The sequence below is a fragment of the Heterodontus francisci genome, chromosome 2 (assembly GCF_036365525.1).
Source record: "Heterodontus francisci isolate sHetFra1 chromosome 2, sHetFra1.hap1, whole genome shotgun sequence".
Lineage (NCBI taxonomy): Eukaryota > Metazoa > Chordata > Chondrichthyes > Heterodontiformes > Heterodontidae > Heterodontus > Heterodontus francisci.
The window spans coordinates 157179005-157202553 of record NC_090372.1 but is presented as its reverse complement, the minus strand read 5'-3'; the positions used below and the strand labels follow the sequence as shown (position 1 = coordinate 157202553).

Genomic DNA, 23549 nt, shown 5'->3' with positions numbered 1-23549 from the left:
GTAAAATTCAGCCCAAGAAGAAAAAGCTCAAGCAACCTCAAAAGTACCAGAAATTTTAGAAATGTCAAAGTAAAAAGGAATTTACTATGTGGACCATATGAGTACCTTTTTTTGCTACCAACCACCATAGGGTCATAGAGTTATACAGCACAGAAAAAGTCCCTTCAGCCCATCGTGTCTGTGTCAGCCATCAAGCACCTGACTATTCTAATCCCATTTTCCAGCATTTGGCCCATAGCCTTGTATGCTATGGCATTTCAAGTGCTCATCTAAATACTTCTTAAATGTTGTGAGGGTTCCTGCCTCTACCACCTCTTCAGGCAGTACATTCCAGATTCCAACCACACTCTGGGTGAAAACATTTTTCCTCAAATCCCCTCGAAACCTCCTGTCCCTTACCTTAAATCTATGCCCCCTGGTTATTGACCTCTCCGCTAAGGGAAAAAGTTTCTTCCTATCTAACCTATCAATGCCCCTCATAATTTTGTATACCTCAATCATGTCCCCCTCAGCCTACTCTGCTCTAAGGAAAACAACCCTAGCTTTTTCAGTGTCTCTTCATAGCTGAAATGCTCCAGCCCAGGCAACATCCTGGTGAATCTCCTCTGCACCCTCTCCAGTGCAATCACATCCTTTCTGTAGTGTGGTGACCAGAACTGTACACAGTACTCCAGATGTGGCCTAACTAGCATTTTATACAGCTCCATCATAACCTCCCTGTTCTTATATTCTATGTCTCAGCAAATAAAGGAAAGTATCCCATATGCCTTCCTAACCACCTTATCTACCTGTGCTGCTGCCTTCAGTGATCTATGGACAAGTACACCAACGTCCCTCTGACCCTCTGTACTTCCTAGGGTCCTATCAGCTATTGTATATTCCCTTGCCTTGTTAGTCCTCCCAAAATGCATCACCTCACACTTCTCAGGATTAAATTCCATTAGCCACTGCTCCGCCCATCTTACCAGCCCATCTATAGTGTCCTGTAATCTAAGGCTTTCCTCCTCACTATTTACGACACCACCAATTTTCGTGTCATCTGCGAACTTACTGATCATATCTCCTATATTCACGTCTAAATCATTAATGTACACTACAAACAGCAAGGGTCCCAGCACCAATCCCTGTGACCACTGATCACAGGTTTCCACTCGCAAAAACAACCCTCGATCATCACCCTCTGCCTCCTGCCACCAAGCCAATTTTGGATCCAATTTGCCAAATTGCCCTGGATCCCATGGGCTCTTACCTTCTTAACCAATCTCCCATGCGGGACCTTATCAAAAGCCTTACTGAAGTACATGTAGACTACATCAACTGCTTTACCCTCATCTACACATTTAATCACCGCCTTGAAAAATTCAATCAAGTTAGTTAGACACGATCTCCCCATGGAATTAAGACTGTATATATATGCTATGAATTTTCTCTCATTGAGTAATCGTAAAATCTTTCACTATATTGGAACCTACTGTGCAGAATAGAGAGTGACTGGAGCTGGTTCACTGGTCTAATGAATTCCAACATGACAGGTTCCAAAAACTTCTGCACATTACACAAAGGAAGAAAAATAAAATTTGTGTATTTTATTGATGCAAACATTCTCCTGTTTAGCAGAGGCAGCAGGACAATAAGCCGGACTTAGATTACACATCTATAAATAACAGTTTGTATATTACATTTTCCAATATGCACGAACAATAGATGTGCTAACTCAATGATGGCAGCTCGACTCAGAAAAATTATGCTAGAAGTGTCACTTAAAGAACTACGAAGCACTGAAAAACAAACTAAATGTACATAACTTAAAAATGCTTAAATGCAATGTTTGATGTATTTTTAAGCTCACCATTTGCTAGTTTAAATAACATGCATCATTTAGAATATCAAATATACAACTTTTCTCTTTTTATGTACTGCATATGGGCTTAATAAGGCTATAAATAGGTAAGCCCAAGGTAACAGTGATCACAACATGATTGAATTTCGCATTCAGTTTGCAGTTGAGAAAAATGAATCTAAGACTTAAAGGCCTGCTACCCGACCCAAACCCGACAACATGTGTCGGGCTCGGGTTGGGCCGGGTCGCTCCTCCGGGTCCGGTTTTCAGGCTCGACTCGGGTCGGGCCGGGTCCAGTTCGGACAAATGCAGGAAGTCTTGCATTTTGTTCTGCTGGAGTGGAGAGTGTAAAAGTTAAAAAACTTACTTGAGCTGGAGTCCGGGACATCAAGCAGGAAGACTCTGAATCTGCGCAGTTAGCATCTCAATGACGTCATCACGCTCACGCTGCAGCTTCCTTGGTCCATCCATCCAAAAGCAGTACAGTGAGTGAGTGCACTATGGAATCAAGGTAGGTAACCATTCCGCTGGTCGGGTCGAGCTCGGGTCGGCCGGGTCCAATGTGGAGGGACTCGGGCTCGGGTCGGGCTCGGGACCAATGTGGTTCTGTCGGGTTCAGGTCAGGTTTTTATTTCCTGACCTGAGCAGGCCTTTACTAATACTAGTGTTTTAAACTTAAATAAGGGTAATTCTGAGGGTTTGAAGACAGAGCTGGCTAAAGTAAACTGGGAAATTAGGTTACGGGATAGGTCAGTAGTGATGAAGTGGAAGGCGCTTAAGGCGATATTGCATAACACTCAACAAAGATACATTCCAATGAGAAAGAAAGACTCTAGAGGAAGGACGCGCCATCCATGGCTAATTAAGGAAGTTAAAGATAATATCAAATTGAAAGAAAAAGCGTACAATTCAGCGAAGAATAATGGCAGGTCAGAAGATCAGAAGAATGGAAAAAACAGCAAAGAATCACTAATAGAATAATGAGAAATTAGAGTATGAGAGAAAGCTAGCTAGAAATATAAAAATGGATAGTAAGAGTTTCTACAGGTATTTAAAAAGTAAAAGAATAAGTAGTGAGTGTTGGTCCTCTTGAGAGTGAGACTGAGGAGATAATAATGGAGAATAAGGAAATGGTGAAGGAATTGAACAGGCTTTTTGCATCTGTCTTCACTGTAGATGATACAAATAATATCCCAGAAATGACTGTAATCAAGAGTTGAAAGGGAGAGAGGAACTTAAAACTATTACCATCACCAGGGAAAGGGTACTGAGAAAATTATTGGAACTAAAAGCTGACAAGTCCCCAGGTCCTGATGGACTTCCTCCTAAGGTCTTGAAAGAAATGTCTGCTGAGATAGTAGATGCATTGGTCTTAATTTTCCAAAATTCCCTAGATTCTGGAAAGGTCCCATCAGATTGGAAAATAGTGAATGTAACTCCACTGTCCAAGAAAGGAGGAAGACAGAAAGCAGGAAACTACAGGCCAGTTGGCTTAACATCTGTCATAGGGGAAATGCTGGAATCTATTATAAAGGAGGTTGTAGCAGGTCTCAAACAGAAAATCTCAATGCAATCAGGCAGAGTCAACATGGTTTTGTGAAAAGGAAATTGTGTTTGACTAATTTATTAGAGTTCTCTCAGGAAGTAACAAGCAACGTGGATAAAGGAGAACCTGTGGATGTGGTGTACTTGAATTTCCAGAAGGCATTTGACAAGGTCCCACATCAAAGGTTACAAAACAAACTAAGAGCCCATGATAGAGGGGGTAACAGATTATCATGGATAGAGGATTGATTAGCTAACAAGAAACAGAGAGTAGGCATAAATGGGTCATTTTCAGGTTGGCAAGCTGTAACTAGTGGAGTGCCACAGGGATCAATGCTGGGGCCTCAATTATTTACAATCTATATCAATGACTTGGATGAAGGGACAGCATGTATGGTTGCTAAATTTGCTGATGACACAAAGATGGGTAGGAGAGTACGCTATGAAGAGGACATATGGGCTGGAATTTTACGGCCACTTAAGGGCCTCCGCCCGCCTCCACGGGGATTTTACCCATGGCAAACGGGGGTCCAGGAGGCGTGAAAGGCCGCCCAGCCTCTCAGCGCACCGGGAAGGGGGGGGACCCGGACAGACAGGCAGAGGGTGCCTGAATGAGGGCCACCGCCCGCTTCCGCAAACATCCCTAGGACCCGAGACGCACCCTCCCTTCGCCCCAAATGACCATCCTTGCCTCCCCGGGGCGTGATCGATTAGCCCGGCGAGGCAAACCCCAACTTACCTGGACTCCTGGCTCCATGTCCTCAGCTGGGCTGCAGTCCCAGCGGTGGCCACCGCTCCCAGTGGGACTAAGAGCTTCCGGCCCGATGACTGGCTGGCAACTCAATGAGGCAGGACTTCCTCCCTGAAGCGGAAGGATGTCCCGCTTCTGAACAATTAAAGCCCAGCGACCCGTAAAATGCGGGACGGATCCCCGGGTAGGGCGGAAGTGTGTTCGCCACCGACATTTACGTCGGTGGCGAGCTCCCGTCCGCCCAACGTAAAATTGAATTGTGTGGCAGCGTATCTAATGCCTTTTCGAAGTCCACGTACACCACATCAACAGCATTACCCCATCAACCCTCTCTGTTACCATTTCAAAAAACTCTAGCAAGTTAGTTAAACATGATTTTCCCTCAACAAATGCTTGCTGGCTTTCCTTAATTAACCCGCCTTTGTCCATATGCCTATTAAAGTTGTCCCGAATTATTGTTACTAGCAGTTTCCCCACCACTGAAGTTAAACTGACTAGCTGCAGTTGCTGAGCCTATCTTTACAACCTTGTTTGAACAAGGGTGCAACATTACAATTCTCCAGTCCTCTGGCACCACTCCTGAGTCTAAGGAAAACTGGAAAATTATGGCCAGTGCCTTCGCGATTTCCACTCTCACTTCCCTCAGTATCCTTGCATGCATCTCATCCAGTCCTGGTGCTTTATCAACTTTTAAGTATAGATAGCCTATGTGATACATCCTCCTTATCAATTTTAAATCTTTCTAGTGTATTAGTTATCTCTTCTTTCACCATAGTCTGGGTAACAAGTTCTTCTTTGGTAAAGACAGATGCAAAGTATTCATTTAACACCTCACTATTCCCTCTGCCTCCATGTGTAAATCCCCTTTTTGGTCACGAATCAGCCCTACTCCTCCTTTTACCACCTTTTTATTATTTAAATGCCTATAGAAGACTTTGGGATTCCCTTATATGTTAGCTGCCAGTCTCTTTTCATGATCACTCTTTGCTTCTCTTATTTGCTTTTGTACTTCCCCTCTGAACCTTCTATATTCAGCCTGGTTCTCCATTGTATTACCCACCTGACATTTGTCATAAGCATACTTTTATTTTCTTCATCTTAATCTCTATCTCTTTTGTCATCCAGGGAACTCTGGATTAGTTTGCCCTACTTTTCCCCTTCGTGGGAATATATACTGACTGTGCCCGAACCATCTCTTCTTTGAAGGCAGCCCATTGTTCAGCTACCGTTTTTCCTGCCAACCTTTGATTCCAATTTATTTGGCCCAGATCCATTCTTACCCCATTGAAGTAGGCTTTTCCCCAGTTAATTATTCTTACTCTTGATTGTTCTTTGTCCTTTTCTATAGCCAACCTCAATATTAACGATCCAATGATCACTATCCCTTAAATGTTCTCCTATTGATATTTGATCCACTTGGCCCACCTCATTCCCAAGAACCAGGGCCATTTGTCTTTGTTACAAGCTCCAATAATTTCTTGCTTAATGCTCTGTCCAACAGCATAACTACTGTCAGGGGGACTATAAACTACTCCCACCAGCATTTTCTGACCCTTGTTATTGCTAATCTCCACCCATACTGATTCTACTTCCTGATCATCTGAGCCAAGATCCTTTCTCATGACTGTCCTTCTGAAATCCTTTACTATCAGGACTACTCCTCCTTCTTTTCCTTTCCGTCTATCATTCTGAAATGTTATATACCCTAGAATATCTTTTTCCCAAGCTGAATCAGCTTGTAACCATGGGATGAATTTAGTGGAGTCAGCAAGGGTCTTGATGCCTGACCGAAAAGGCGAAGGGAACCCCATCTCGGCCCTTCAGAGTACCCCTCAGCCCCCCGCCCCTGGTGCAATTCAACAACACTTGGGCACTTAACTGCCCGGCACCGAGATCCCTGTCCCTTTAAGGATAGGGATTCCACTTCCAAGAGCTTCCAGTAATATCGGCAGTGCGACCAGGAGCAGTGGTCACTGCCAGCACTACACCAGGCCTGGGACCAAGTAAGTGTGGTGGGGTCACTGAAGCTAGTCTGGCAAGCCCCAGCAAGGGTGGGGTAAGGTTGTTCGTTAACGGCGGGGGCTGTTAGGAAAGTGGTGGCCTTTGTCCCCGGGGCCCCTCTGTGGGCCCCAGACTGCCCATGGAGGAGCTCCCAAAACACCGCAGGGAAGCCGCCTTGTTTTACTGGGCGACCTCCACACGTGGCAGAGCCCTCCCACCGCTGCTGTAGTTCCAGCAGTGACAGGAAGAGGCCCTTAACAGCATATTAACTGGCCACTTAAGGGCCTCAACTGGAGACTGGGTGGGAAGGCTGTCTTCGGCCTTTCCCACCACTGACTTAATTCCAAGGCAATGGGCCCTCCGTCCCCCTCCTTCCATCGCTATTCTCTGGGTCCACCACTCCCCCGCGCCCGTCTCTTGGGATCGCATTAAATTCCACCCATAGTCTCTGTAATGGAGATTAAATCTAAACCATTTATCTCTATTTGTGCCATAAGTTCATCCATCTTATTCAGAATGCTTTGCGTAAGATAAAGAGCTGTTAATTTATTCTAATTACTATTCTTTGAATGGATCTTATTCATTGATGCACTATTACCACTAAGCTATCTGTACCTTCCTGTCCCACTCTGCTTGGCTTTACCCACATTGCTACACTGTTCTATTGTCCTGACTTTTCTCTTTAGATTTCTAAATCTACCTTCACCTGAACACTCTCCTCCACCTCCACCGTGATGCCCCGCAATGCCTGCAACTCAGATCCAGCTCAGCAATTCTGAGCCAAATTTGCTCAAGCTGCAGACACTTACCTCCATCTGGATTACAAAATGCAGTTCAGGCCAGTAAAGTTCAGAAAAGACATCATAGTAATGGAAAAGGTGCAGCAAACAGCTGCCCATCTGATACCTGGCATCAGACCCGGAGCTTTAATGAGAGACTACAGAAGTGAAGAGTGTTTACATCAGAGAACAGCCTGTGGAGAGGCGAACTTATTGAGCTTTTCTAGATCCTTAAGAGTATCGACAAGGTGGAACCTGAAAAACTGTTTACCATGCCCCAACAACAACAATGAGGAGGCATGAGATGAAGCTCATAAGGCAAATAGGCAGATCATATACAATTACTTCACATAGAGTGGTGAATGTTTGGATGGACTACACAGGGAGTTGATCAAGGCTGATCGCATCAGTAATGTTAAGAGGGTATTGAACAGGCATTTTGCAACAAAAGCAATTGAGGACTATAGTTAGTGGGCAAGAGAAAAGATTCATAGGCTAAAGGGTGCTTTGCATTGCTCTTGTTTTCCAGAATGATCCTGGAATAGTTACAGTTTTAGCTGAGGAGAGTGCGACATAATCATGTTTAAAATACCTAACGCAGATCTAGCCGAATGATTATACAAGCTGTGTACCAGACTGAGTAATAGATCTCTGCATATATTTTCCAATTGGTTATGCCCACTTTATATCCGATTATTGGGCATAACCAATCATAAAATCCATGCCTGAGAAAGCAGAGAGACAGTTACAGGAAATGAGTATTACAATTTTTTTTTTAAATTACCATGTACATGCTCCAGGAAATTAGCTAGTCTGTACTAAACATTTATTCATTATAAATGACAAGATTTCAGAAAAGTAATTTGTTTTGTATATTTCAGATACTGCAGAGTAATTTCTATTTTACAATGGACAAATTTTAACCTTTTAATGTTCTTTATATCTGTATTTTTAATTCTATTTTATTTAAATAAAATACAGACAATGAAGAAGAAACAATGGGCTGGATTTTATTTTCCCGCAAAAAAAGCCACACGCCACCACAATCTTGAGCGCGGCGGCTCATTTAAGTATGTAGGGTGGCCGTCCCACCCAATCATGTGTTGGGGGCAGCCTCAGGGACACCGTGAACGGCATCAGTTGTCTCTGTGCAGGCGCTGGCGTCATTTTTAAAGGGCTGCCTGCCCTGCACAGAGAATGCAGAGTTGCCCCTGTCCCCCTGCCCCCCAACTACACTAAAAATAAATGTTTGACCCGTCCCCTGCAATACACTGAAATTGCAGGGTTGACCCCTTCTCCCCCAATTGCGCAAAGTGCAGTGGTCAACCCTTCCCCCCCGACCAACACTAAAAATGCAGCGTTCACCCGGTTCCACTACACTAAAAATGCTCTGATCCCCACTTCCTCACATCGGTGGCACCAGTTTTCCCTGGACGGGAAAATGAAGGTGCATGAGTGCCACCCATCGCACTGAAGATCCGGATGCAATGGTAAGATCGCAGAGAACTGGTTTTTAATGTATGCATAAAGTTCATTTCAATATTTAAAGTTGGGTCCCGTCACCGAGTGGCTGGGGGCGGGGGGGTGGGGTTGGGGCGGGGGTTGCCACAGAGCCTCATTGCCACTAGGAAGATCAGGCCCTGCAATCCCAGCACTGGGCTCCATGGGGGGGTTGCTGCTGCGATCTTCCGGCACCACCCCCACACCATAGAGCCCAACGTCGGGAGCTCAACAATATTCAGCCCAATGGGAGAAAAAAAGCTATACAGGACAACCAGTAGTGCTTATTATTTTATTTAAAATCATTTCTTAATTATTTATTTTTAAAATTATTAAATGTAGCTTTTAAAGAAAAATAAGTATCACAGAATGTAAGTTGAAAATGCAGCGAGAAAGCCCAGCCCATACTAAAGGTATCCTGTTGTCTGATTACCTTTAAGAGTAATGTACCTTTAAGATCTTAGTATGCTAATGAGCTAAGTGTTAGGATTCAGTCATGTGACGACTGGTCATTCTCACTCTGCTACTGCAACACCTAGAGGCAAGTCCTTTAAATAGTTAGCTCTGTATTATATATTAGTTTAGCTGTTTAATAAACCTATTTGAGATCTTCAAACAATTGAACTCCATGCATCTCATTTATGTTGCATCAGACAACACAAAATGTTTCTCATTACATACCCCACAGGTGCCAGCACTTCACAATATTAAACTTAAACTTCACAATATTTTTTGCAACACAGATTTATTCACTATGACATTTATGAGCAATGTGAGCTACAATCTGAAACAAAAACAGAAATTATTTCTGGAACTGAGACATCAGTTGAACTCCCAAAACACTACACTCCAACAGTGAGTGAGTCTGGAGTTCATTAACCTAGTTTACATTTCCAATATGACACTGGAACATTAGAAATACAGACCAACAGGGAATGGCTGCCATAATGAATTAGCATGCTTGAGACTAAAAGCTGGGATGACAGTTGGTTATGTGTTGGTTGTAAGGATCTTACATGAAATGAGTTTAGACAGTCTCAACCTAGTTTCTTATTCCTAGTAGATGGTCCACAATTCAGCATAAGTTCATAACATGGAAGGAACAACTGGTTCAGGAAACTGAGATGTCATTGGTTCAATAGAGAGGAGCTCTTCTGAATCTGGAGCTCAGGCTGAGCAGACAGAACTTTATTTTGCATTTGAGTGATGTTACAGGGAATAATTAATACTAAATTCAGATATGGGGGCAAAAAATATTACTTCTCCAGCAATGTCCCCATTTACTTCGTACAGTACAATGAAAATATACATGTCAGTTATCAATAAGGCCTAAAGAAATTAGTTAATTAGGATAGTAAAATATTTACTAGCTAATGAATCAGGTGATAAGGTGGTCATAAATAAGCTAGTAATATTGCATATTTTATGTCATAAGTTCATCTTTAAAAATCATTCATTTAAGTTTTTTTCTCAGAACTGCTGCTGGCAAAAATGTTTATTCTTGTCTGCCTCCCCACAATCTTACCCTCTTCCCCTAATTCTGCCTTCTACTGTCTCCTACCACTCCTCCACATTTTCCCCATCAACCCCTTTTCCTCCCGCCTCACCCCTTTTCTTCACTGCTTACCATCTCCTTGTCTTCAGCTTCCTCCCTTCCCCTTACTCCCCCAGTCCTCAACTTCCCCTTATTTTCCTCCTCCCTCACAGTCTCACTTCTCCCCTCCTGCATCTCCATCTCTCGTTTCCCTTCCTCTTCTGTCCCTTCTCCCCTTTCTTTCTCCTTTCCCTTTTCCCTCCAAGCATAAACCTTAAGACTACAGTCTGAATTCATTGTGAGTGTGCAAAGCCAGGAGAAACCGACTAGTAAACTTTTATTCTTTGTGTACAGGTGAATGTGACCTAAACAAGTGAATAATGACAGAATTTGAGAGACTGCAGTTATCTATCTGGCCAGCCAACATACTATCACTCAGGATCCAGGTGACCTCTAGTGTACAACAGTAATACTATCATCTCCAGCTCTAAGCACAGAGAATTATATCTCTGAAACTGTCAGAAGGTAAACACATACCCTGCAGAGGTTTTCCAAGGCCATTACCAAGCTTCCATCCATGATTCTGCAGCAAATTGCATCCAATGTTGTTCTGTGAAACAGAAGAGAATTATTTTTTCCCAGCTGTCGCAAATTTTCATACTTTGTAAACAACTGTAATGCAAAAAGTGAGATTCCTAAAAGCAAACATGCCCAAATGGTATCAGGAACACATGATCTTTCGCATTAAAACAACTCAGTACCACTGCGTCAAGTTTCCAAATTCATCTGCAATTTAACCATTTAAGGACTGCACTGCAATTTCCATGCTCAGAAACGTTATTTGCTGCCAGCAGTAAGGGAATTTGAGAATTTATTTAGATTTGCAGTGGGGGAATGAAGCAGTGTGAGAATCCTAGTTGCGCTGTATGGCAACCAGCAACCCCAAATGGTTGTATCACCAAACTTCTACTTTTGAACAAGGTTTATACATGAAGTGCATATATGAACCGGACAAACGTTCAAAACTTTACTTGTGTCTGAAACGTATGATTATACCAATACATTTTGTAAAATACTGTAGCTCTGATTCATGTTCCAGGATAGTTCAAGATTGCTCCCGAGCCAGATACACAATAGTTATGCATTTTTTGTGCAAAAGTATACGAATACAGGGCTCGAGGTTTTTTTTGCCCATTCATAGTCATTGAGCAGAAATCCTGGCCCATAAGTGCAATGAATTAAGAATTTTCTAAAGCCAGATGATTTTTTATTTTTCTCTTCCAAATGCAAAGAAAATCAAGTTTTGTTAACATAAGGTAAGAAACAGGATCGCTTTGCTAACCAGCCATGACTAAATGTTCAGTATAGCATCTCTTGAGCACTGAGGATCAGTTAGGTTTGTGTCTCTGGGATTGAATGACTACCTCCTTTTGGGGCAGGGGAGCGGGTAGCTGTTAACATACTGTATCTATGTTACACATTGTCTGAGGGTTCGTCCTTACGTCAGGTATGGTTCTCATCTTTCACCAGGGCTTAATGGGGGAAATCAGTGACTGGAGGACACTGTGGGCTGGATTTTACCAGCCCCCCGATGTGGGGGTCATGACGGGGGTGGGGGGAGACCTGGAAAATGCCTACAGGAGAACCCCGCCACGGGCCTTGACGGCCCATATTACCATAGTACTGGAGGATCCCCCCCCACCCCACCCCCCACTCCCCACTGCTTGGCGACAGGACATCCATTTGAATATGCTAAAACATTAAAATGAAGGAATAATTATTTATCTCGTCCCGATGGTCGCCCCGCTCCGATATTACAGTCAGTGGCCGGCAGTCCCGTGCTGTCGGATCACCGACCAGAGATCTGATGCGGGACACTGGTGGGAGGGGAGAGAAGGTAAGTATTTCAGTGTGGTGGGGGGAGCAGGGTCAAATTTACCTGATTGGTCGAGGGGGTGATGAGAAGGGGCAAAGGTAAAAGTTTCTGGACTTTGGTGTGGGGGGGGGGGTGTTGTCAGGTACTGAATGTAAGTATTTTGGGGAAGGAATGACATGTAAGACTATTGGGGGGGTGGGAGAGGGGCTGGAAAGATTTTTAAAATTATTTTTAATGCTTTTAAATCCACTGCTTCTTTAAAAATTCAAATTGCCATTTAAGGCTGTAAGCCCTTTAAAAATAGTGCCAGCGCCTGCGCAGTGGTGTCGGATGCCATTGCCGGGGCGGAGCGCCTGCCCCCTCCATGTCATTGGTGGGGGGGGGTTGTGGTCCGCCCCGGCCATGTAAATGTGCCGCCACGCTGAATATCGCGGCAGCTCTGCGGAGCAAATCCTGCGAGTGCACCACCGAGATCGGCGGCGAGCTGGAAAAATTCAGCTCATGCATGTCCTGGGTACAGAAACAACTTATTAGCTGAGCTGAGATGTTCTGCCACACTATAGCCCCTGTGTTGTATTTCAACTGGTCATAATGTATGCTAAATTGAAAGAAAGAGTGATTTTGTAAGAACCATCTGACTAGACTTGTTGGGAAAGTCCTTCTGCCTCCTGGATTATGGTGGTTTAGCTCGCAGGTGAGGGGGCAGTTCTGAATCTAGTCCCCACATTTTTACATTGCCTGCATCTAAGTCGGGTAAACAGCAAGGCACCAGTGCAGAGCAGAGTTGAGAGTTTTAAGCAGACACGCAGGCCAACTTAGGATAGGGACAGACAGGTGAGCTAAGTATTGGCCACAAAGGATGACTTCTGTTGTAGAAATTGCTGCTTTTCCACTTTATTTTTTAATTGCACGGGTAACCCAGCATTCAAAAATCACGTGACTTGTTGGTCACAGCACAGAAGAGTCTGTATAACCACTTAAAATTGCCATTCTTCGCTATACTATCAACTTACTGTGCTTCAGACTCACATGTGACAACATTCCTCCAGCCCCAACCAAGGCAGCATCAGAGCAGCCACTACCAAAAGGAATCAAACCATCCTAATCCAGGATGGAACAGAACTCCATGAATAAAATTGCCCAGGCTGCATAATTGAAGGTGCATCACAATATATTCTTTTTTAAATGGTGATTATTTGACTGAATAAAACTTCCAACAGACAAGCGGTTTCAACTTGAAGAAGCTGGCTGTACCAACAAAAAAATAGGAAGGTAGAAATAGAAAGTAGAAAGTAGTTTTACACTCCCAAATCTGGGGGCAGGGGATTAATTATTTGGGATATTACAAGATCAGCCCATGCCATCATGCATACTGAGTTCAGTTATAGCAACAAGAGGGACATAAGAAAGAAATATAAATGCAAAGTAGTCTTTCAGTATTCAAAGGAATTTTTAAAAGTCTATACATGTCTTAATCTTTTGAGGGCAAGGTATTTATTTTCCTGCTTCTTTTAACCTTGACAAAATGGATGGAATAATTTGTACAAATACAAACAGTCCAGCTGAAAGCAATATTTACACAATCTGTCATTGAATAGTAGGCTTTCCACAATTTGACAAATATGTCTGCCACCTAGGTAGCATCAAACACACAATTACAACTTGATTGAGATTTTCCACAACTGTTGTATTCTGGAGTTAGTTTATAAACAGTATTAGAAATGCAAGTAAGGTCTTCACTAGAAACAAGAACAAAGGCAAATCCAGTTTAAGCATGGTTAGGCTGACCACCAGCATGCACGAGAAGATAGTAATCAAGATTTGTCAAACGCTAGATTAGAAAACAAAATATTACATGAGAAAGTAACTAATGAAGATAGTAAAATTCAGTGCCCATCAATTATAACAACAGATGACAGAACAAGTCTAGGAAAGAAGCTATGAGTGATATACAAGTATACCCAAGTCAAAGTTTTAGCTTTCAAATAAAGTTTACACACTTTTGTTTTCAGTCAGTTCTCATAGAACTCCTTACATATTAATAAAAGACAGTTACATTAAAAGATTGAGGAAACTATGGCAATATCATAGCTGCATTCATCTTGTTACATGTAATAAAAATAATCTCAAACCTTGCTTCTCATGTACTGGATAACTACATGTGTAGGAAGTGTCGTCAGCTAGAGCAGCTCGAGCTCTGGGTTTCAGAGCTTGAACAGCAGCTGGTGCCATGAGGCTGAGAGTCTCGTGGACAGCTCACATCTGGAGGTGGTCACCCTGCAGCTTCAGGGTGTGCAGGCAGAAAGGGAATGGGTGACCACCAGGCAGTCAAGGAGGACCAGACAGTTAGTGCAGGAATCCCCTGAGTGCATCTCGCTCTCCAACCGGTATTCAGTTCTGAATAGTGGTGAGAGTAAGGGTTTATCTGGGGACTGCAGCCACAGCCAAGTCCACGGCACCATGGGTGACTCAGCTGTACAGGGGTGACAGTTAAGGGAACAGACAAGTATGTCTGCAGCTGCAAACGTGAATCCAGGATGGTATGTTGCCTCTCTGGTGCCAGGGGCAAGGATGTCGCTGAGCCCTCTGAGGAAAAAGCATGAACAGTACCCTCAACATAGGTAGAAAGAGGGATGAGGTCATGCACAAAGGTTTTAGGGAGCTAGGAAGAAGACTGGCAAGCAGGACCTTAAATGTAGCAATCTCTGATGCCACGTGCTAGTGAATATAGAAATAGGAAGATGCAACAAATGAATGTGACAGGAAAAAATGGAGCAGGAGAAAGGGCTTGAGATTCCTGGGACATTGGAAACTGTACATGCTATGCGGGTTGCACCTCAACATGCCTCATGGGGTGGTTCTCTGGTACAGTTGGGGAGAGGGTTGAAAACCAGGATGTAACATTAGAAAGGATAAATACAGTGCACAAAGCACTAGGAGAGACAGACAGCACAAGAGTGAGTAAGAATAAGCTACTAGGTGGGGAAAGACTAAGAGGAAATACATTAAGATCTAATTCAGATTTAGAGTGCATGTATGTAAATGCACGGAGAGCGGTGAATAAGGTTGGTGAGCTGTAGTCACAAAGAGCCACATGAGAATATGGCATTAGCAGACACCTGGCTCAAAAAGGGGCAGAATTGGGTACTAAATATCTCTGGATACAAGGATCTGGATTTTAAGAGCCCGCCGCCAATTTCGGTGGCAAGCTCAAAAAATGGGGAGGGCCACATGCCGAAGAGCCACCACGATCTCCCATATGGCAGCTCATTTAAACAGCTGGGGCAGCCTGCCGCCTTCCCCCGCCCAAATCACATGGAGGGGGCAGGCTGTCCATCCCCGGAGCTGGCATCAGCTGCCTGTGCGCATTTTTAAAAGGCAGCCAGCCCTGCTGGCTCATATAAAGTTTTGAAGAAGCATGCCCCCAAAAAATATACAATAAATTTCTAACGCCCCTTTCCCACCCCCCAATAACATGTACATTAATTATTCCCCTTTCTCCCCACCAAAACACTTAACTTTTAAATGTGACCTTCCCCGGCTAGACTGCACAAAGTTTAGAGTTCATCCCTTCCCACTGTCCCCTACGCCCATTATGTTTATTTGACCCGTCTCCCTATGCCCGCACCCCCCCCCGCATCCCCACAGAAAAAATGGACTCTTCCCCCCACCCCACCAGTGTCACGCTGCCTTTCCCCGGACGGGGAATTGCAGGCATGGGAGTGCCGGCCGCCACACCAAAGATCGCTGCAGGCCCGGAACAATGAAGGTAAGTCCGTTTAAATGTATCCATTTTATTAATTTAAATATTTAAATTCAGGTCCCATCGCCCAGCGGTGGGGGGGGCTGCAACAGAGCCTCGCCGCTGCCGGGAGGATCGGTCTGGGCCCTCCCAGCATCAAGGTCCATGGTGGACCTCTTCCGGACCCATCTTCAGGTCCGCCCCGCCATGGTTCACCGCACCAGAGGGACAACAAGATCCAGTCCAAGGTGTTCAGGAAAGATAGGAAAGAAAAGAAAGAAGGGGTGGCAGTATTGATTAGGAAAAATATTACAGTGGTGGAGAGAAAGGATGTCCCAGAGGGGTCGAGCTCAGAATCTACTTGGTTAGAGTTCAGAAACAATATAAGTGCCATTACATGACTGAGTGTATTCTATAGGCCACCCAACTAGTGGGAAAGATATAGAAGTGCAAATTTGCAGGGAAACTACAGAGAAGTGCAAAAGTTATAGAACTATAAAACTATAGAGTAGTGATAATGGGGACTTTACATATCCTAAAATAAACTGGGTGTATGGGGCACAGAGGGAAAAGAGTTTCTGAAGTGTGTTCAGGAGAATTTTCTTGATCAATATGTTTCCAACCCAACAAGGAAGGAGGCATTACTGGATCTGGTTCTGGGGAATGAAGTGAGTCAATGGATCAAGTGTCAGTAGGGGGAAATTTAGGGAATAACGATCATAGTATCATTCGCTTTAAATTAGCTATGGATAAATACAAGGGGAAATCTAGAGTAAAAATACTTAATTGGAGGAGGGCCAATTTCAGTGGGTTGAGAAGAGACCTGTTCTGGGTAAATTGGAATGAAAGGTTGGCAGGTAAAACTGTAATGGAACAATGGGCTGCCTTTAGAAAGGAGATGGCTTAGGGACTTGGGTACAGTCGAGGTACATTCCCAAAAGAGGGAAAGTAGGGCAACCAAAGCCAGAGCTCCCTGAATGATGAAAGAAATAGAGTGTAAGAAGAAGCAGAAAAAGGGGGTGTATGGCACTTGTCAGGTTGATAGTACAAGTGAGAACGAGGCTGACTATTGAAATGTCAGAGAGGCAGTGAAAAAGAAATCAGTGGCATAGGGCTGAATTTTACACCCGCCCAAAGAGCATGAAGGTGGCGGGAGGTGGCGTAAAATGGTGCGTAAGGCTCCGGGAGACCTTCCTGACCCACTCCCGCCTCTGCCACCACTTTACGCAGGGCGGTGGCAGCAAAAAACGGCCCAACCACCCCACGCCAATCAAGGCCCTTAAGTGGCCACTTAAATGCCACTTAAGGGCCTTCGTCCGTCTCCATGGGGATTTTAGCCGTGGCTAGTCAGGCGGCCAGGCCCGAGAAAAGTCGCCTGTTAAAAACAGGTGGCTCTCTGATGTCCTGGGAGGGGGTCTCATGATCGGGCCCCCCGTCCCCCCTATCGACCACCCTTGCCTCGCTGAGGCCTGCCCGATCACCCCTGGGGAGGCAACCAAAACTTACCTGTGTTCCGGGGACCCCGACATCTTCTTTTTGAAGCTGAACTGTAGTCCCAACAGTGGCCACCACACCCGGTGGCGCTGCTGGGACAGTTAGCTGCTGGTCCGCTGATTGGCCAGCAGCTCTATTAGGTGGGACTTCCTAACTCAAGCGGGTGGAAGTCCCACCTCATATCAATTAAAGTCTGGCGACCCGCAAAATACGGGTCGGATCCTCAGGCGAGGCAGAAGCGGGTTTGCCACCGTCTCCCGTCCGTCCAGGGTTAAATTCCGGCCATAGAGTATGAGAATTGACTGGCAAATAACATAAAGGGGAAGCCAAAAGCATATTAATAGTAAAATGCTGGTAAGAGGAGGGGTGGAGCCGATTAGGGACCAAAAGGGGATCTACTGCATGGAGACAGAGGGAAGAGCTGAGGTACTAAATGAGTACTTTGCATCCATTTTTACCAAGGAAGAAGATGCTGCCAAAGTCATAGCGGAAGAGGCAGTTGAGATTATAAGTAGGCTAAAAATTGAGAAAGATGAGGTATTAGAAAGGCTCACTGTACATAAAGGTGCTAAGTCACCAGGACCAGGTGGGATGCATCCGAGGATGCTGACAGAAGTAAGGGCGGAGAGTGCAGTGGTACTGGCCATAATCTTCCAATTCTCCTTAGATATGGGGGTGGTGCCAGAGGACTGAAGAACTGCAGATGTTACACCCTTGTTCAAAAAATGGTGAAAGGATAAACCCAGCAACTACAGGCCAATCAGTTTAACCCCGGTGGTGGCAAAGCTTTTAGAAATGATAATCCAGGACAAAAATTAACAAGTCATTGGACAAAGGTAGGTTAATAAAGGAAAACTAGCATGGATTTGTTCAAGGCAAATCTGAGTTTTTTGGTGAGGTAACAGAGCGGGTTGATGTGGGTAATGCAGCTGATGTGGTGTATCTGGACTTCTGAAGTGCCATATAATAGGCTTGTCAGTAAAGTTGAGGTCCATAGAATAAAAGGGACAATGGCAGCATGGATTCGAAGTTGGCTGAGTGACAGGTAACAAAGAATAATGCTAACCGGTTGTTTTTCGAACTGGAGGAAGGTATACAGTGGTGTTCCCAAGAGTCAGTAATAGATGGGCAGGTGGAATGGGCTGACACGCGGCAGATAAAAATTTAATGCAGAGAAATGTGAGGCAATACATTTTGGTAGGAAGAATGAGGAGAGACAATATAAACCAAAGGGGACAATTCTAAACGGCGTGCAAGAACAAGAGATCTGGGGCTGTACGTGCACTAATCTTTGAAGGTGGCAGGGCATGTTGAGAAAGTAGTTAAAAAAGAATACAGGATCCTGGGCTTTCTAAATCAAGGCATAGAGTACAAAAGCAAGGAAGTTATGATGAACATTTATAAAACACTCGTTCGGCCTCAACTGGAGTATTGTGCCCAATTCTGGGTACTACACTTTAAAAAGAATGTGAAGGCTTAAGAGAGGGTGCAGAAAAGATCTATGAGAATAGTTCCAGGCATGAGGGACTTCAGTTATGATGATAGACTGGAGAAGCTGAAGTTGTTCTGCTGAGAGAAGAGAAAGTTGAGAGATTTGATAGAGGTGTTAAAAATCATGAGGGGTCCAGAACAGATAGAAACTATTCCCTTTGGTGGATGGATCTAGAACCAATGGACACAGATTTAAAGTGACTGGCAAAAGAACCAACGGCTACATGAGAAATCATTTTTTTTACATTGCAAGTGATTGGCATCCGAATGCTCTGTCTGAGTGAGTGGTGGAGGCAGATTTAACTGTGGTTTTCAAAAGGGAATTCAATAAACACCTGAAGATAAAAATTGTACAGGGTTACGGGGAAAGGGCAGGGCAGAGGGACTAGCTGAATTGCTATTGCAGAGAGCTGGGGCGGACTCGACAGGCGGAATGGCCTCCTTCTGTGCTTTAACCATTCTATGATTCTATGATTCATGAAACCAAGAAATATTAGAAAGAATAAGAAATGAAAGCATTTCCATACCAATCTGGCTTTAAAACTTACGGTGGTCAGCCTTTGGTTCTGGTTACAGGACTTTTATTCTTGCTTCATTGCATATAGTAGTAGCACAGAATACAAAAAAACATAGGCTAGGCGGGTTGCTGCAGTGTGTCTTGTATATGGTACACATATTCCACCATCCCACTAGACTCCTGGTAGCAGGAGATATAGAAATGTTCCACGCTGATGAGGTGGCTGAGGTTTTCCATCACTTCTGCAGAAAAAGTGATCGTTTACCAATCTCTATGCTTTTTTGAAATATCCCATAAAATATTAGCTGTGGTAACTGCATTACTTTTACAGGCTGGGAAGCCTTCAATCCACTGGGTAAATATATCTATAACAACTAAGTAAAATCTAAACCCCACTTTCGCTGTTGGTAATGGACCTATATAATAAATCTGTACTGTCTCCCATGGACCATTATTCTGATGCGTACCCATTATGGCCTTTCGCAAGGCTGGGGCTGCATTCATTTGGGCACAATTGAGGAATAGGGCAAGATGATGTTAGACATCCTGGCACATCATTGGCCACCAATAACAAGTGTGTAGAGTATCAAAACCCAAGAAACAGAGACATAGAGTCATAGCATCATTTATGGCATAGAAGGAGGATATTCAGCACATCAAGTCTATGCCAGCTCTCTGTAAGACAATTTATGTCAGTCCCATTTCCCCGCTCTATCCCCATAGCCCTGCAAGTTTATTTCCTTTAAGTGCCCATCCAACTTCATTTTGAAATCATTTATTGTGCTGGATTTTATGGGCCCCCTCAAGGCGGGCACGGAGGCGGGGAGACCCATAGAATCGTGAGGGATGGCAGGTAGCAGAGGGCCCGGCACACCCATCACAGAGGAATTTTGCTGGAGGCGGGATGACCAACAACAACCTTCCTGCCCAGAGGGCAACTGAGGGCCTTAAGTGGCCGGGATCTCCCAGCAGCGGCGGGGGGGGTGGGGGTACCTCCTCCATGGGCAATATGTGGCCCAAGGAGGACCCCCGCTGGCAAAACCTCCACCTCAATGGACCCCTTTCCCCCTGGACGTCATGCCCACCCCCGGGGCCTTCTAGACTGGCCCCAATGGCCCTGGTGACCCGGCCTCACTTACCTGAGGTCCAGGGCTCTAGTGCTGGGCCTGGGTTAAGCACTCTGCAGTACCGGCAATGGCCACCTCTCCCAGTGGCGCTGCCGATACTGCTGAGCTGCCAGCCCGATGATTGACCAGCAGCTCTTGGAGGCGGAATTGCCGATTTTAAAGGGACAGAGAACGCAGCGCTGGAACCTTCGTCTCTGAAACAACGGAGGATCGCGCCGGGGGCAAGAAAAGGCCAAAGCAGGGACTCCCCCCAACTTTTCGGCCCAGCACTGGTTGCCTTGCCACCTGTACAAGATCTTTGCTTCCACCACCTTCGTAGGCAGCGAGTTCCAGGTCATTACTACTCGCTGTGTAAAAAAAATTCTTCCTCACATCTCCCCTGCATCTCTTGCCCAAAACTTTAAACCTGTGTCCCCTTTTTCTTGTACCATAAGCTAAAGGGAACCATTTTTCTTTGTCTACTGTATCCAAACTTGTCATCAATACCTCTATCCAATCTCCTCTCAATCTCCTTTGCTTCAAGGAGAACAACCCCAGCTTCTTCAAACTAATCTTGTAGCTAAAATACCTCATCCCTGGAACTATTCTGGTAGTATTCCTCTGCACCCTCTCAAAGACCTTCCTGAAGTGTGGTGACCAAAACTGGACACAATACTCTAGCTAAGGCCTAACCAGAGCTTTAGAAAGGTTCAGCATAATTTCCCTGCTTTTGTACGCAATACTTCTATTTATGAAGCCCAAGATCCCATATGCTTTGCTGACCATTCTCTTAATATGTCCTGTCACCTTTAAAGATCTATGCACATGCACCCCGAGGTCCCTCTCAGTCTATATGGCCTCTCCCCAACCCTTCTGCCAAAATGCATTCCATCATACTTCTCTGCATTAAATTTGATTTGCTACTTGTCTGCCCATTCTGCTAGCCTATGTATGTCCTATCGCAGTTGATTTGTATCATCCTCACTGCATGCCTCTCCTCCAAATTTGGTATCATCGTCAAATTTTGAAATGTTACTTTCTATTCCAATTTCCAAGTCATTAATATATGTATACATATCAAAAAAGCAGTGGTCCTAGCACTGACCCTTGGGGTACACCACTGACTACCATTCTCCAGTCTGAAGAAGAACCATTTACCACAACTTGCTGTTTTCTGTCCTTAAGCCAATTATTTATCCAAGCTTACACCGACTCTCCTATTCCATGAGCCTCAATTTTGTTAACCAGCCTTTTATGTGGTACTTTGTCAAATGCTTTCTTAAATCTAAATAGACAACGTCCATGGCATTCCCTTCATCAACCTTCGCTGTTAATTCATCCAAGAATTCAATTAGATTAGTCAAGCACGATTTGCCTTTCACAAACTCGTGCAGGCTATCCTTAATTATCTCAAACCTATCCAAGTGCCTGTTGATTTTTTTTCCCTGATTATGGTTTCTAAAACATTACCTACCATTGTTGTTAAACTGACTGGTCTATAGTTACGCGGACTGTCCTTACACACTTTTTTGAATAAAGGTGTCACATTTGCCGCTCTCCAATCCTCTGGCAGCTCCCCTGTATCTAGGGAAGACTGGACAATTATGATAAGCCCTTTTCTACCTTCACCCCAACTTCCTTTAGCAACCTTTAGCGAGCCATCCAGAACAATAATTTATCTACTCTAAGCATTGCCAGCCTTTCCAGTACATCATGCCTCTCAATTTTCACCCCTTCCATTACCTCTACCATCTCCGATTCTACTGATATTTTGTCAGCATCCTCTTCCTTAGTAAACACCGATACAAATTACTCATTAAGTATTCTAGCCTTGCTCTGCACCTCTAACCATATCTCACTCTCTCTGTCCCCAATAGGACCCATCTCACCTCCTACTACCCGCTTACTATTTATATGCCGGTAGACTATTTTTGGGTTCCCTTTTATGCTGACTGCCATTCTACTCTCATACTCTTTCTTTGCCAATCTTATTTTCTTCTTCACTTCCCCTTTCAACTTATTGTATTTGACCTGGTTCTCACTTGAAGAATTCCACCAAGCATGTCCCCCAATTTGATGCAGGCACTGAATCAATTCTTTTCTGAGACAAAGAGCTGTGACCCACGTCAAGTTGGGGCCATCCTCACAGCACAAAATGTCCTTATGTAGCACCAGTATGTCCTCCCTGCAAAGGAGTGGGGGGAAGATCCTTCCTGTGGTGTTTAGCCTGTTTGGCAATTACCACATCAAGGTCAGTATTTTGATAGGCTTTCATATCAAGAACATGAGAACACAAGAAATAGAAGTAGACTATTCTACCCCTTGAACCTGCTCTGTCGTTCACTATGATCATGGCTGATCTTCTGCCTCAATTGCACTTTCCTGCCCACTCCCCATATCCCTTGATTTCCAGAGAGTTCAAAACACTATCTATCTCAGTCTTGAATATACTTAAAGATGGAGTATACACAACCCTCTGGGGTAAGCAATTTCAAAGATTCACAACCATCTGAGTGAAGAAATTTCTCCTCATCTCAATCCTAAATGATCGTCCCCTTATCCTGAGACAGTGCCCCCATGTTCTGGATTCCCCAGCTAGGGGAAACAACCTCTCAGTGCCTACCCTGTCAAGCCCCTTCAAAATCTTGTATGTTTCAATGAGATCACTTCTCATTCTTCTAAACTCCAGAGAGTATAGATCCAGTTTACTCAGCCTCTCATCATAGGACAACTCTGTCATCCGAGGAAACAATCTAGTAAACCTTTGCTGTACCATTTCAAGGCAAGTACATCATTCCTTAGATATGGAAACCAAAACTGCACACAGTGCTTATGATGTGGTCTCACCAAAGCCCTATACAATTTTAGCAAGACTTCCTTATTTTTGCACGACTTCACCATTGCAATAAAGACCAGCATGCCATTTGCCTTCCTAATTGCTTGCTGCACCTGCATGCTAACCTTCTATGCTCCTTGTATGAGTACACACAAGTCTCTCTGAACATCAACATTTAAAAGTTTCACGCCTTTTAAAAAATATTGTTTTCTATTCTTACTACCAAAGTGAATAACCTCACACTTCCCTACATTATACTCCATCTGTCACCTTATTGCCCACTCACTTAATGGCTGGGATTTTACTGAGCTCCCGACGTCGGGTTCCATGGCAGGGGGGAGCCGTAGGATAGTTCCAGCAGCTGCCCGCCACAGAGCCCGACAAGTGCCGGGCTCGATCTTCCCAGCGAGGTTCCGTGGCAGCCCCCCGGCCAGTGGGCCACGGGACCCAGATCAATATATTTAAATTAATGAAATTAATACATTTAAATAAAATCAACAGCAATCTTATGTTCAGACAGCGATCTTCCAAGTGGGG

General features: G+C 44.4%; 1 long non-coding RNA gene across 1 annotated transcript in view; it reads right to left on the bottom strand.

The window, feature by feature from the left end:
* LOC137380036 (uncharacterized) overlaps positions 1–23549 on the bottom strand; it is a 217861-nt gene that overhangs the window by 161781 nt on the left and 32531 nt on the right. Inside the window, exon 2 of the long non-coding RNA XR_010976958.1 lies at positions 10488–10560. This is a non-coding gene — a long non-coding RNA (uncharacterized lncRNA). The remainder of the gene's footprint in view (positions 1–10487; positions 10561–23549) is intronic.